The following is an 11,718-nucleotide window of genomic DNA, read 5'->3' on the forward strand; positions in this document are numbered from 1 at the left end:
TGCCACCTGGACATGACGTGCGAATCGTGATGCGATTTCCAAAGGTAAGTTCCTGGTCATTGCAGTACCTGATACATGGGGCACCTCACTGGGGCCAGACACAGAACAGAATGACACTGGGGCCCCCGGCTCAGGGTCCACACTGAGCCTGTCACTTATCAGTGACACGACTTGGGCCCAGCCCATTCTCCCCCCCTCCACGAGTGTCCATTTCCCCCTCCCCAAAATGAGGTTAAAGTAAGTCACTTGAACAGCTATATGGGAAACCGCCTTTAAATTGTAATAAGTGAGACAAATAAATACATAGCTAGCAAGGAGTAGGTGTTACATCAAATTGAATTTATTGTAACTGGGAGAGGGCATGTCCCTAAAGTAAAGGGGGGGCTCCTGCCATCCAGCAGAGCCCCTTACACAGTGTGATGACCCAGCTCGCAAACTGCCTTTCTAAGCCACATTTCCTCCTCCATAAAATAGGGGCCATCGTAGGACCTGCCTCATGGGGTTCCCTAGGATATGGCCAGGACCCGATTTACCCTCTTTGAAACGCTGAGTCTAACGCTGGGCATGTCGGTGGTATAGACGAGGAGGCGCTAAGAGACCCCAGGGCCCCTGGGCTTGGGGGCAGGTGATGGTGGACGCTGCCCACGGAGGAAGCTGGCGTGGAAGCTGCCTCCTCAGGCCCTGGAGGCTGCAGCAGATTCAGCAGTGAGAGGGAGGATCAGAGCACTGCTGCTCTCTTCTAGATATGCTGCAAGCTGCTGGCTCTCATGGACGGTAAACGCCTTTAAATAAAAACAGTGAAGGGCGGCGCCTGTGGCTCAACGGGTAGGGCGCCGGTCCCATATGCTGGAGGTGGTGGGTTCAAGCCCAGCCCCGGCCAAAAATAAAAAATAAATAAAAAAAAAAAAAAGTCTGGGTGGCGCCTGTGGCTCAAGGAGTAGGGCGCTGGTCCCATATGCCGGAGGTGGTGGGTTCAAACCCAGCCCCGGCCAAAAAAAAAAAAAAAAAAAAAAAACAGTGAAGACAGTGGCCTCCTTCACAAGCCAGTAAGTCCCCACAGATTGACATCTCCAAAATAAAAGTCTGCTTTGGGGTAAGCAGGGCTCACAGTGGCATTGCTGCTATGGCTGCCGCTGGCAGCTCCGGGCAGGGCTTGGCCGGTCCAAACGGCCACCAGCCACCCAACCCTGACCAGCCCAGGGGCCGCTCTGGGACTGCAGCACAATCCCAAGTCTGATCAGATATTGGGGGTTTGGAGGAGCAGCAAGAATTCCTCAGCAGAGCGTGTGTGGCCCAAGCTGTCACATCCATGATAAGAGGTGGTGACCTTGAACACGGGCTCAGACAAAGTAGGGTGTCACCCTCTGGACCCGCCAGAGACGTCTCGGCTGCTGTGGGCTGTGGACCTGCTGGAAGGTGCTCAGTTCTCCTTCTCAGGCTCACACACTCACCAGTCCTGACAAGTATCCTCAGGGGTAAAGCAGAGAGTGTGCCCCTCTAAACACAGGACTTTGGTAACAAAGAGAGTGGGTGTCGGGCAGCCTACAAACCTCAGCAACCCAGGAGGGCTGCCAGCTGCCCATTGCTGCATCTGAGACAGCCCCCTCTGCTCTCCAAGATGAGCCTCCCAGGCTTGGGCTACCATAACTTTCCTTCCCCTGCTGTCTTAGCCCCTCCGAGGCAGGAGATGTCTCAATTTGCCTAGTAAAGAAGCAACCCTCGAAGTCCACTTTTTTAGCAAATGAATTAATGAATGAAGGGCTGTTGCCCCAGAGAGGACCAGGCAGGCTGCCCAGACACACATGCAGTCCATGTACAGCCACACATGGTCCATGGGGCCTGTGCATGCTGTTACCTCCACTGGGACCAGAAGGGCAAACCGCACTCTGCAAACCAGCATGGTGCCCACTGAGTCCTGGGGTCACAGTATGTGCCTGGCATGCTGCAGAAGAAAGCATCTGAAATCATACCAGCCACATCCGATGGCACCTCTGAACAGTTTAATTAAAACTGAATATTTAATCTGGCTATATGAGGAGAGTACACAGCGAGTTTTACCTGAAAATAACTTGTTTCTGCTTGGAAAGTGTATATGATCCTCTTCCGGAAACTGTTTCAGAGTGAGTGGAACTCAGACACCACAGCAGCGAAAAGATACCATGACATATAAGGTCCCACCTGCCCTCTGACGCCTGGACAACAAGCCTGTCCCACCTGCCCTCTGACACTTGGACAACCAGCCATCCCGCCTGCCCTCTGACACTTGGACAACCAGCCGTCCTGCCTGCCCTCTGACATCTGGACGACCAGCCTGTCCTCCCTGCCCCCCGACACCTGGACAACCAGCCTGTCCCCCCTGCCCCCTGACACCTGGACAACCAGCCTGTCCCACCTGCCCTCTGACATCTGGACAACCAGCCGTCCCGCCTGCCCTCTGACGGCTGGACGACCAGCCTGTCCCCCTTGCCCTCTGACACCTGGACGACCAGCCTGTCCCCACTGCCCTCTGACGGCTGGACAACCAGCCTGTCCCCCCTGCCTTCTGACGCCTCATTCATCACAGGAATGGCAGTGGCAGGGTGCTCAGGAGAGTAGAAACAGGGTGTACGGTGTCTGATACAGAACAGTCACTATGGTGACAGCGGCCATCATTGCTGCTAACTAGCGCCCAGCGGCTCTCTGTTGATAATGACATGGACTGAGGAGTCACATTTCAGAAGAATGAAGACCCCCCCAACACACGGGGCACAACTTTACACCTGGTTATCTATAGACAGCAATTTACCTAAAAATTGGGATATCTGTCTTGGGGACTGTCATATGTGACTTTCAAACCAGGGGCTTGGCCTTTCTACATGATCAGACTTTGCAGCATGCTTCCTGAGAGAAAATGATTTCTTTTCGTTACCTTTCCCCTGGGGGTCGGGGGAGCCCTCCCTAGGTCACTGCCAAGTGCCAAGTGTCCATGGACGTTCAATTGTCATAATCAGCTCCACCAGCTTGTCGAGTCAGTAAGCACTTACCAAGACCTGCACGCTCAGGAATGCAGAGGTGGACTATGCAGGGAACACAGCATCACACAGAGAAGGCTGTGCCAGTGCCCTGACAGGAAACCCAGCAGAGGACATTCTAGCTGCCCGGGGACCTAGACACTAACCTAACCCTGCCTTCATCAGGTGAACCAGGAGTGGAACTTTTCATCAGAAGGAACTTCTCCTCAACAAACTTCCACACCATTGTTCTTAGGGTATGTGAGCAACTGAGACACAATATTTTTCCCACAATGGCAAATATAAACTTTATTTCATGAAATTATCTAGTGTGAAGTGAGAATTACTTGTCTTTCCAATAGTCCAATGAGTATCAGAGAAAGTCCTATCCTAGGAAAATAGCAAAACCAACCAAATCCCCTTAGAGACAGGTGCAAATCACCCTTTGTGACCCAGAGGAGAAGTGCACAGCACACAGGAGCTGGCAACACAGAGGTGATATTTAGACACTACAGACTCACTGTGGTGTGTCTCAGTCAGGTTCCAGTGTCTGCTTGACGCCAGCTGGACAGGACGTCTGGGTCCCCCCTTCTCTTTGGAACTTGGTTCTGCCGTGGACAGGCCGGAATCCTGGTTACCTGCAGAGGACAAAGAAGTGAGGCTGGTGACAGCCAGCAGATGCCAGGGGGGCATGTGGTGGGGGCAGGGAAACCCAAGATGTATGGCAAGTGAGGAGCCCTCTGAGGGGCACAGTAGACTGATCCTCCAGGCCTGGGGGTGCTGGATCTGGGGACAATACTTGCTCCAGCTACTGTCACCTTGAGCTGTGGTGAGGACCCAATTCTTGAGTCACCAGGGAACAAAATGCTTCTCCCCGGGGCTCAAGAAGAGCCTGGTTTAGGGCCAGGGTGGTGGCCAAGAAATTCCATGTGTGCCCCATGAGGCCACATCCAGTGGAAGGATCCTGTCACTGCGGCCACATCAGTGCCCTTGGAAACGGGAGGCTGCACGGCTGGGCCCCACGGACAGGCCTCCTTCCTGCTGCAAGGCCCCCAGTCAGCAATGTCTGGACTTCCATTCCAGCCCGGTTCTTCAATTACTGCTCCCCGGACCACCTCAGATTCAAGAACAGAGAGGACATCCTGCACAATGCTCACACGCCGCACACCGCACTCCCTGCAGGCTTTACACGCTGTGCACAGTGGTCACGCACGCTTTACACACTGTACACAATGGTCACGCACGGCGCATGGCGCTCACCACGGGCTTTACACGCTGCGCACCGCACTCAAGGCAGGCTTTACACGCTGCGCACGGCACTCAAGGCAGGCTTTACACGCTGCGCACCGCACTCAAGGCAGGCTTTACATGCTGCGCACGCACGCACTTACCGCAGAGCACGCAGTGTGCGTCACAGTCTTAACACACGACACACAGCAGGTACCACATGGTATGTCCAGTGCTCACCGGAGACTCTTAGATATAATCTTCACACAAGAGGCTCAGAGGAAAACGGTTGTGGTCCCAACACTGCTTCCTCCCGGCTGCACCTCCCTGGGTCTCAGTTTACCTTTCCGTAAGTGGCATGTCCCCTACAGGAGTTATCACTCATAATTCCAAAATTTTACAGTTTCGCATGTCATTATGGAAAACAGCATGGTTTCTCAACATATTAACAAATTAGGTCTCATGCAATCCAGCAGCCCACCCTACTGGGTTTATGCCCAAGGAAAGAAATCAGTGCGTCCAACAGGGTCTGCACGTCTGTACCCGTGTTCGTGGAAGCGCTATCTATGGAGCAAAGGTACCAAATCTCCTCAGCAAACGAATAAAGGAAGCGCGGTGTGCGCGCACATCACGGGACGTCAGAGTAGAGGGAGGGCTGCATGCGCGCGCCAGGGGACGCCACAGTAGAGGGAGGCTGCGTGCGCGCACGTCACGGGACACCAAAGTAAAGAGAGGGCTGCGTGCGCACGCCACGGGGTGGCGTAGAGGGAGGGCTGCGTGCGCGCGCCACGGGACCCCACAGTAGAGGGAGGGCTGCGTGCGCGCGCCACGGGACGCCACAGTAGAGGGAGGCTGCGTGCGCGCACGTCACGGGACACCACAGTAGAGGGAGGCTGCGTGCGCGCGCCACGGGACGCCACAGTAGAGGGAGGCTGCGTGCGCGCACGTCACGGGACACCAAAGTAAAGAGAGGACTGCGTGCGCACGCCACGGGGTGGAGTAGAGGGAGGACTGCGTGTGCGCGCCACGGGACACTGTTCTGCCTTTTAAAAAATTAAATTCTGCCACTTACAGAGACGCAGGAGAACCTAGAGGACACGGTGTTGGGTGAGCCAGACACGGAAAGGCGAACACCGCCCTGTCTCACCCGTGTGTGGAATCTGGATCTCACTGGAGCCGAGGGAACAGCCTGGGTTACCCGAGGCTGGGACAGGGGAGGACAGAGAGGTGGGTCAAAAGGCACAAAGTCAGCAGGAAAAACAGTGCGCAGCACAGAACCACAAGCAGATAGGCTTCTGAATGTTTAACAACGAGTGCATGACGTGGCAGGTCCTGCCCCGACTGGGTCTCTGCACAACGCAGACACGTATCCCAACGTCAAAGTGTGTTCCGTGAACACAGCAATTACCATGTGTCAATGAAAACACGCTAAACAATGGTTTTAATTCCCCAGTCCTGTGATCATGCTCTGTCTCCTGGGTGGCCAAGTTTTCGGCTCACCTGTTACTCTTTCCGACACGGCCATCTGGGCAGCAGCTACTCGTGACTCGGGTGCTGGAGTAAGTGGAAGTGAAGTGTAGGCTTGGTCACTTTTACTGTAAACTAACAAACTGTCCAGCGCTCAGCTCTGTGCTGGGCATTTGCCGCCCACTATTCACTATTGGTTTTGGCCCTCATGATGGTAGGCAGTGGGCATTTGGGGTCTCGGCTGTCCTCTCTAGGGGACAAGTCTAGGAGAGCTTGAATGACTTTGCCCTTAACCTTTCTCTCCTCACACGTCCTTCCAGAAAAGCAGAAAACCCTGGGGGCTGGGTGGTCCCTCTGCTGTGATGGACGCCCATTGTCGCTGAGTCTGTGGCTCTCCCACGGGGGCTCTGAAAAGATTTCTAGGATCCAAAAAGATACTAACCGAGCTCTTGGGGATCTAAGGTCTGGAAGTCAAAGAACAAGTAGAATTTGGGGCCCGCAGCCAGCACCATGGGGCCCACTAAGGAGGGAACATTGTTAGTACGGGCCATGGATGTGACACTAAAGCAGCTGCCTCTGAGGGAAGCGCTGACGTGTGATGACCACAGTGCACGCCTGCTTCTGAGAGCTGCAAAGGCTGTCAGTGGAGACCCAGAAAATGTGTGTTGTCTCCATGTCACCACAGGTCAGGTACGTGCATGTACAATCTGCACACAAAGGACCTAATGTCCTCACAAGACAGGTCCCCCAGGAGAAGCAGAGCTAACAGTGACCATGTGCTAAAAGAGCTAGCAAAGAGTTCAGTGTTCTGAGCGCAGTCCTGCCTGTCTCCAGAGACATCCCGAGAAGACTTCACACACTGGTTAGGAGATAGTCTATGGACGCTTTCCCAGTTAGATTTACAAGACTGTGGAAAGTGTCTGTGAACCAGGTCAGGTGCTAAAAACCCAGGTGCATCGGTCCAGGAGACATGCACAGTGGTCAGAGGGTGAGGAACAAGGATGAGCCAGTGCCCATGGCAAGCCCCCGCAGCCCTGCAGACAGCACACGCCCTGCATGGATGCAGCCCTGGGGCCTCTCGGGGCATCCAGAACCTGTCTTTGGCACCCACGGCCCTCCCAGGAGCAGCCTGACCTCCTAAGGGCCCCTCCTTCCCTGGTCCCCTGTGGACTTTCTGGGGGTCTTTCTTGCCACGGCACCACAGGGTCTGGATGGGCCCACTCCCTGACCAGGAGAGGGGGTGGTATGGGCAGCCCCAGCCTTCAAGACTTGAGCTGAGGACACAGGACACCCCCCACAGACAAGTTGTCCCTGCAGAATGGTGCCCACCACGGCACCCACACCTTCCCTGCAGCCCCATCTGCACAGGAATGCACCCCACAGGTGCTCAGCCAGATGCCCTTCGGCTGCTCCCATCCAAACCCCACATGACAAAACACCACAGCCGGCTCACGGAAGGGCACTCCCTCCCACCACGACCTCATGGCAGGTTTTCATCACAGCCAAGTTGTCTCTGCAAAGCCTCTCCCTGCACCAGAGCCGGGCCTGGGAGAGGAGGATGGTGTGGCAACAGAACAGGCGGTGGCTGCACACAGGCCACTCACACCCAAACCTCCACATGTGCTGTGAGAGAAACACAAAGAGCAAGATGTCACCACACCTGAAAGCCGGTGAGGCAGAACCAGGCCTCCCACAGCCTTTTACACCAATGTCTGAAATTGTTAGAAAAAATGGGCAGCAGCTCATTCAAAGCCCTGAGCTCAAGGCAAACTGAGGTGCCTCAGACACAGTGTCTCAGCAGTGAGATCAGTTTTTCACAGCTGCATTTCTCCGGGTGCAACGCCACCACCCTGCGTCACGGTGATGTGTCCCAGTCCCTGTGCCCGTGAGAGTCAGTCTCTGTGACACGTGTCTTTCCCAGCACAACTCTCCTGCTGCTTGGGGCTGAGATGCCCTGGGAAACACCACCCTACCCTACTTCCAGGCACGGATTATCCCGATAACCCAAAACTCCTCAGGGAAAAACAATGCAAGACTCCCACTCACCAGAATTCACTGGGCCAGCACACGGGAGCTTCCAAAAGGACTTTGCATGGAGCCCAGGCACAATTCCAGAACTTCCCAGTTTCAGAAACCACAGGTGAGCCTGGTGCTACGGAAGTTGAGGGGCACATTCATAAGTGCACGTCTTCACAGCTTCCTCTGCCCTGAACAACACTCACAGAATTTCCTGTTCTACCTCACAGCCTCTACAGGCTTTTGCTTATTTCCTGTTATTTATCTTTGTAAGCCAACCAACTAAAACCGCAAATTGATTTTCATTCAGGCAGCTCTGACAGCTGCTAGCCAGGCTTCATGACTTCCTACTCTGTAGGACACCAGGCTCCTCATCCTTAAAGATGTGGCCGAGGACTGAAAGCCTCATCTCCCATCAGCTGTTTAACAGATTCACATGTTCTAGCAAGTGGCCCAGCAAACATCAGCTTCTAGAAAGGTGACCTCAGTGGCTGAAAGGCAAAGCCGAGGGTGCTGGTCCGCTCCCTGGTGGGGCGTCTCTGGAGCCAGCTGTTCCCCTGGCTACAAGTCAGGGGTGGGGAGAGGGTGCTGTCGATTTCACTGCCTGTCTCCACTTGAGTTCTCCCAGAGACAGTCCCTGTGCTGAGGATTTGGGTGCAAGCAATTTATCAAGGCTTTTCTCCCAAGCAATTACCATGGCCTGTTAGCTTGAGGACGACTCTTATACTTTGGTTTCCTCCCTTTCTTTTATACCCCAAAATGCCAGCAGTGGGAAGCCAGCACACGTGGGGAGCAGCTCCTGGGAACTACCCTTGTGTGGAATGTGGGTGCAATGTATGGAGCAGGTGCAGCCATCTTGGACCCAGATGACCATGAATGAAGATACGTACATGAGGTCAGAGATTTAAAAACAAAGTCTTGGTGACCTCATGGCGCACACACTAGGGCTTGGTGGATCATTTCCAGACTTAACCATGAAAGAGAAACCCTAGCCAGTGCTTCGCAAGTTTTGCTGCACACATGGGTCAACCTAGAGATCTCACCAAAACACAGGTGCGGGTGGGGCCACACCTACGATGCATCTTAGAATGGGTACAGGCAAAACTTACTAAAGGCAGAATACAAATGTCTACATACAATAACTAAGAAAATGCCATGAAGGCTACGTTGAACAGTTTGATGAAAATATTTCAGATCGTATATGAAACCAGCACATTGTACCCCTTGATTGCACAAATGTACACAGCTATGATTTAATAATAAAAAAAGAAAAATAAAAAAAAAGAAAATAATTAATGGAAAAAAAGAAAAAGAAAAAAATGCAGGTGCTTACCAGAGAGGCAGGTTTGGGGTCTGAGTTTGGCCATTTCTCCAAAGCTCTGTCTGCTGATGCTGAAGTATGACCTCGCTGTGAGCACTATGGCAGCAGCCTCTGCTAAGTGGGGACTCCATCCACCACTGAGACTAATCTCAACTAGTTAAGACAGATATTTTATCACTTAGGAAGGAAATAAATTTCTATCTTCTTTAAACCACCATGACTGGGGTTTCTCTGTTACAGTCTCAAAAAATACCCCAATGAATATACCTCATTTCACCTAATTTCATATAGGGCACAAATGTAACTAGAATCACAGTCTCTCTAGAAACCATTCTCCATCTTCACAGCTCAGCTCCAATATCAACTTTTCAGGGAACATAAGAAATGTCAAAAACCAAATCAAAATGGATGAAAGACTGAAACCTAAGACCTGAAGCTACCACTAAAAGAAAATACTGAGAAAGACTTGGAGACAGTGTCTGGGCAAGGACTTCTGGAGTAACACCCAAAGCACAAGTGACCAAAGCAAAATTAGACAGATGGGGCCACATGGAGCTAAAAAGCCTCTGCCAGACCCCACACAGACCTGAAATTAGTATTTGGTAAACTGAACTCATCCTTTTTTTCCTCCCAAACAATTGCTTTTCAGTTTCTCCCCACCCCGCTTCTCCTTCCTCCATTCTCCATTCTCAAAATCTTGGAGTCAGCACTGACTCTTCTCCAACTGTCCTTGCCCAGGTGGTGTTGGGAGCGAGGCTGCAGGCTCCCGGCGAGGTTCCTCAATCCAGCTACTCTATCCCTCACTTTCTCAAAGTGCTGGCTGGCTCCCTGCTCTCGAAGCCTAGAAGGTTCCACCTACAAAATCCCCAGAACTCTCTTTTCTCCAATTCTTTTCCCAATGCACAATGGCCTTTGCTCCTCAATTACCTGCACAACTTTCAGTTGAAAAAATACTCTTCAGAGAAGTTTCTCTTCAAATCCCTTGCCCAGCCTGCGATGGGATCCCTTGTTTTTTTCTTGCTGATGCATTTGAGTTCTCTGTGGATTCTGGTTATTAAACCTTTGTCAGAGATATACCCTGCAAATATCTTCTCCCATTCTGAGGGCTGTTTGCTTGCTTTACTTACTGTGTTCTTGGCTGTGCAGAAGCTTTTTGGTTTGATCAAGTCCCAGTAGTGTATTTTTGAAGCTGCTTCAATTGCCCGGGGGGGTCCTCAGTCATGGAAAAAGCCCAAGTGCCCATCGATCCACGAATGGATTAATAAATTGTGGAATATGTACACCATGGAATATTATGCAGCCTTAAAGAAAGATGGAGACTTTACCTCTTTCATGTTTACATGGATGGAGCTGGAACATATTCTTCTTAGTAAAGTATCTCAAGAATGGAAGAAAAAGTATCCAGTGTACTCAGCCCTACTATGAAACTAATTTGGGGCTCTCACATGAAAGCTATAACCCAGTTACAACCTAACAATAGGGGGATGTGGGAAAGGGAGGGGAGGGAGGGGGGTGGTGGGTAGAGGGAGGGGGATTGGTGGGATCACACCTGTGGTGCATCTTACAGGGGTATTTGCGAAACTTGGTAAATGTAGAATGTAAATGTTTTGGCACAGTAACTGAGATAATGCCAGGAAGGCTATGTTAACCATTGTGATGAAAATGTGTCAAATGGTCTATGAAGCAAGTGTATGATGCCCCATGATCATATCAATATATACAGTTATGATTTAATAAAAAAAAGAAAAAATACTCATGGAATACCTATGAAATGCTAGCCAAACAATCTTCAAGACAGCATGCCAGGCACTGAGAAGTTAAAGAGAAGTTGACTATCAAACCACCAATAAGGTCAGGCACAGTGGACACCTGTGTCCCAACTACTCAGGAGGCAGAGGCAGGAGGACCACGTAAGCCCAGGAGCTGGAGGCTGCAGTGAGCTGTGATGACACCTTGGCAGTCCAGCCTGGGTGACCCTACAAGACCGTCTTTAAAAACAAACAGAAACAAAAAAGTAAGTGTTTGCCCCTCTCCCCCCCCAGTAGTGTCTGTTTTCATTCCTGCCTTTGTGCCTGCAGGAGATGGTCAGCTCCCTACCAAGCTGCCCTCGCCTCCTCTGCCTCAGCACAGAACGCAGCCTCCATGGTGTTTAGATTTAGGCCTTGTCTCTCTGTCCCTGCATCTGTGTCTCTCCACCACCCCCCACCCGGCCTGCGCACACACACACATACACACACACACACACTAGACAACTCAGAAGGCCTGGGCCTCAGTGAGCAGCAATGCCATGGGCCAGAAGCTTCCTTCCTGGCAAAGTTTTGCTGGTAAATATATAACAGCTAGTTCTTACAAAGAAGATCTTTGGGGGCCCTTTGGTGGTGTTTGCTCATTGCCATGGTGTAAATGCTGCCACACGCCAACAGCATCCAGGGGTGGGGGGGGAAGGCCAACGGCTCCAGCCCACATGGGCATCACCGGGGCTGCCACTCCCCTACCCCCCTGAGAAGCCTGAGAAGAGAAACAGACAGACGACCTGTAGGGTCTCTGCTGATGGGGGCTCCCTCAGAGGCCTGCAGTGACCAGTGCTGGAGGGGGTCACTACATCACGAGTGTGCACCCAGTGAGCAGCACCCTGCCTACCACAGGAGAAGCCCAGGCAAGCCAGCTGGGGACACACGGGTGGCACTGAATCTGACC

The 11,718-nt window shown here is 52.3% G+C and overlaps 1 long non-coding RNA gene across 1 annotated transcript; it reads right to left on the reverse strand.

The window, feature by feature from the left end:
* Positions 1 to 2,558: 2,558 nt before the first annotated feature.
* Positions 2,559 to 7,885, reverse strand: LOC128572914 (uncharacterized). The gene is made up of 3 exons (XR_008376277.1): positions 7,731 to 7,885; positions 3,512 to 3,628; positions 2,559 to 2,679 (listed from the first exon to the last, which is right to left on the reverse strand). It is a non-coding gene; the product is annotated as an uncharacterized LOC128572914 (long non-coding RNA).
* Positions 7,886 to 11,718: the final 3,833 nt, after the last annotated feature.

Source organism: Nycticebus coucang, chromosome 20, assembly GCF_027406575.1.
Source record: "Nycticebus coucang isolate mNycCou1 chromosome 20, mNycCou1.pri, whole genome shotgun sequence".
Classification (NCBI taxonomy): Eukaryota; Metazoa; Chordata; class Mammalia; order Primates; family Lorisidae; genus Nycticebus; species Nycticebus coucang.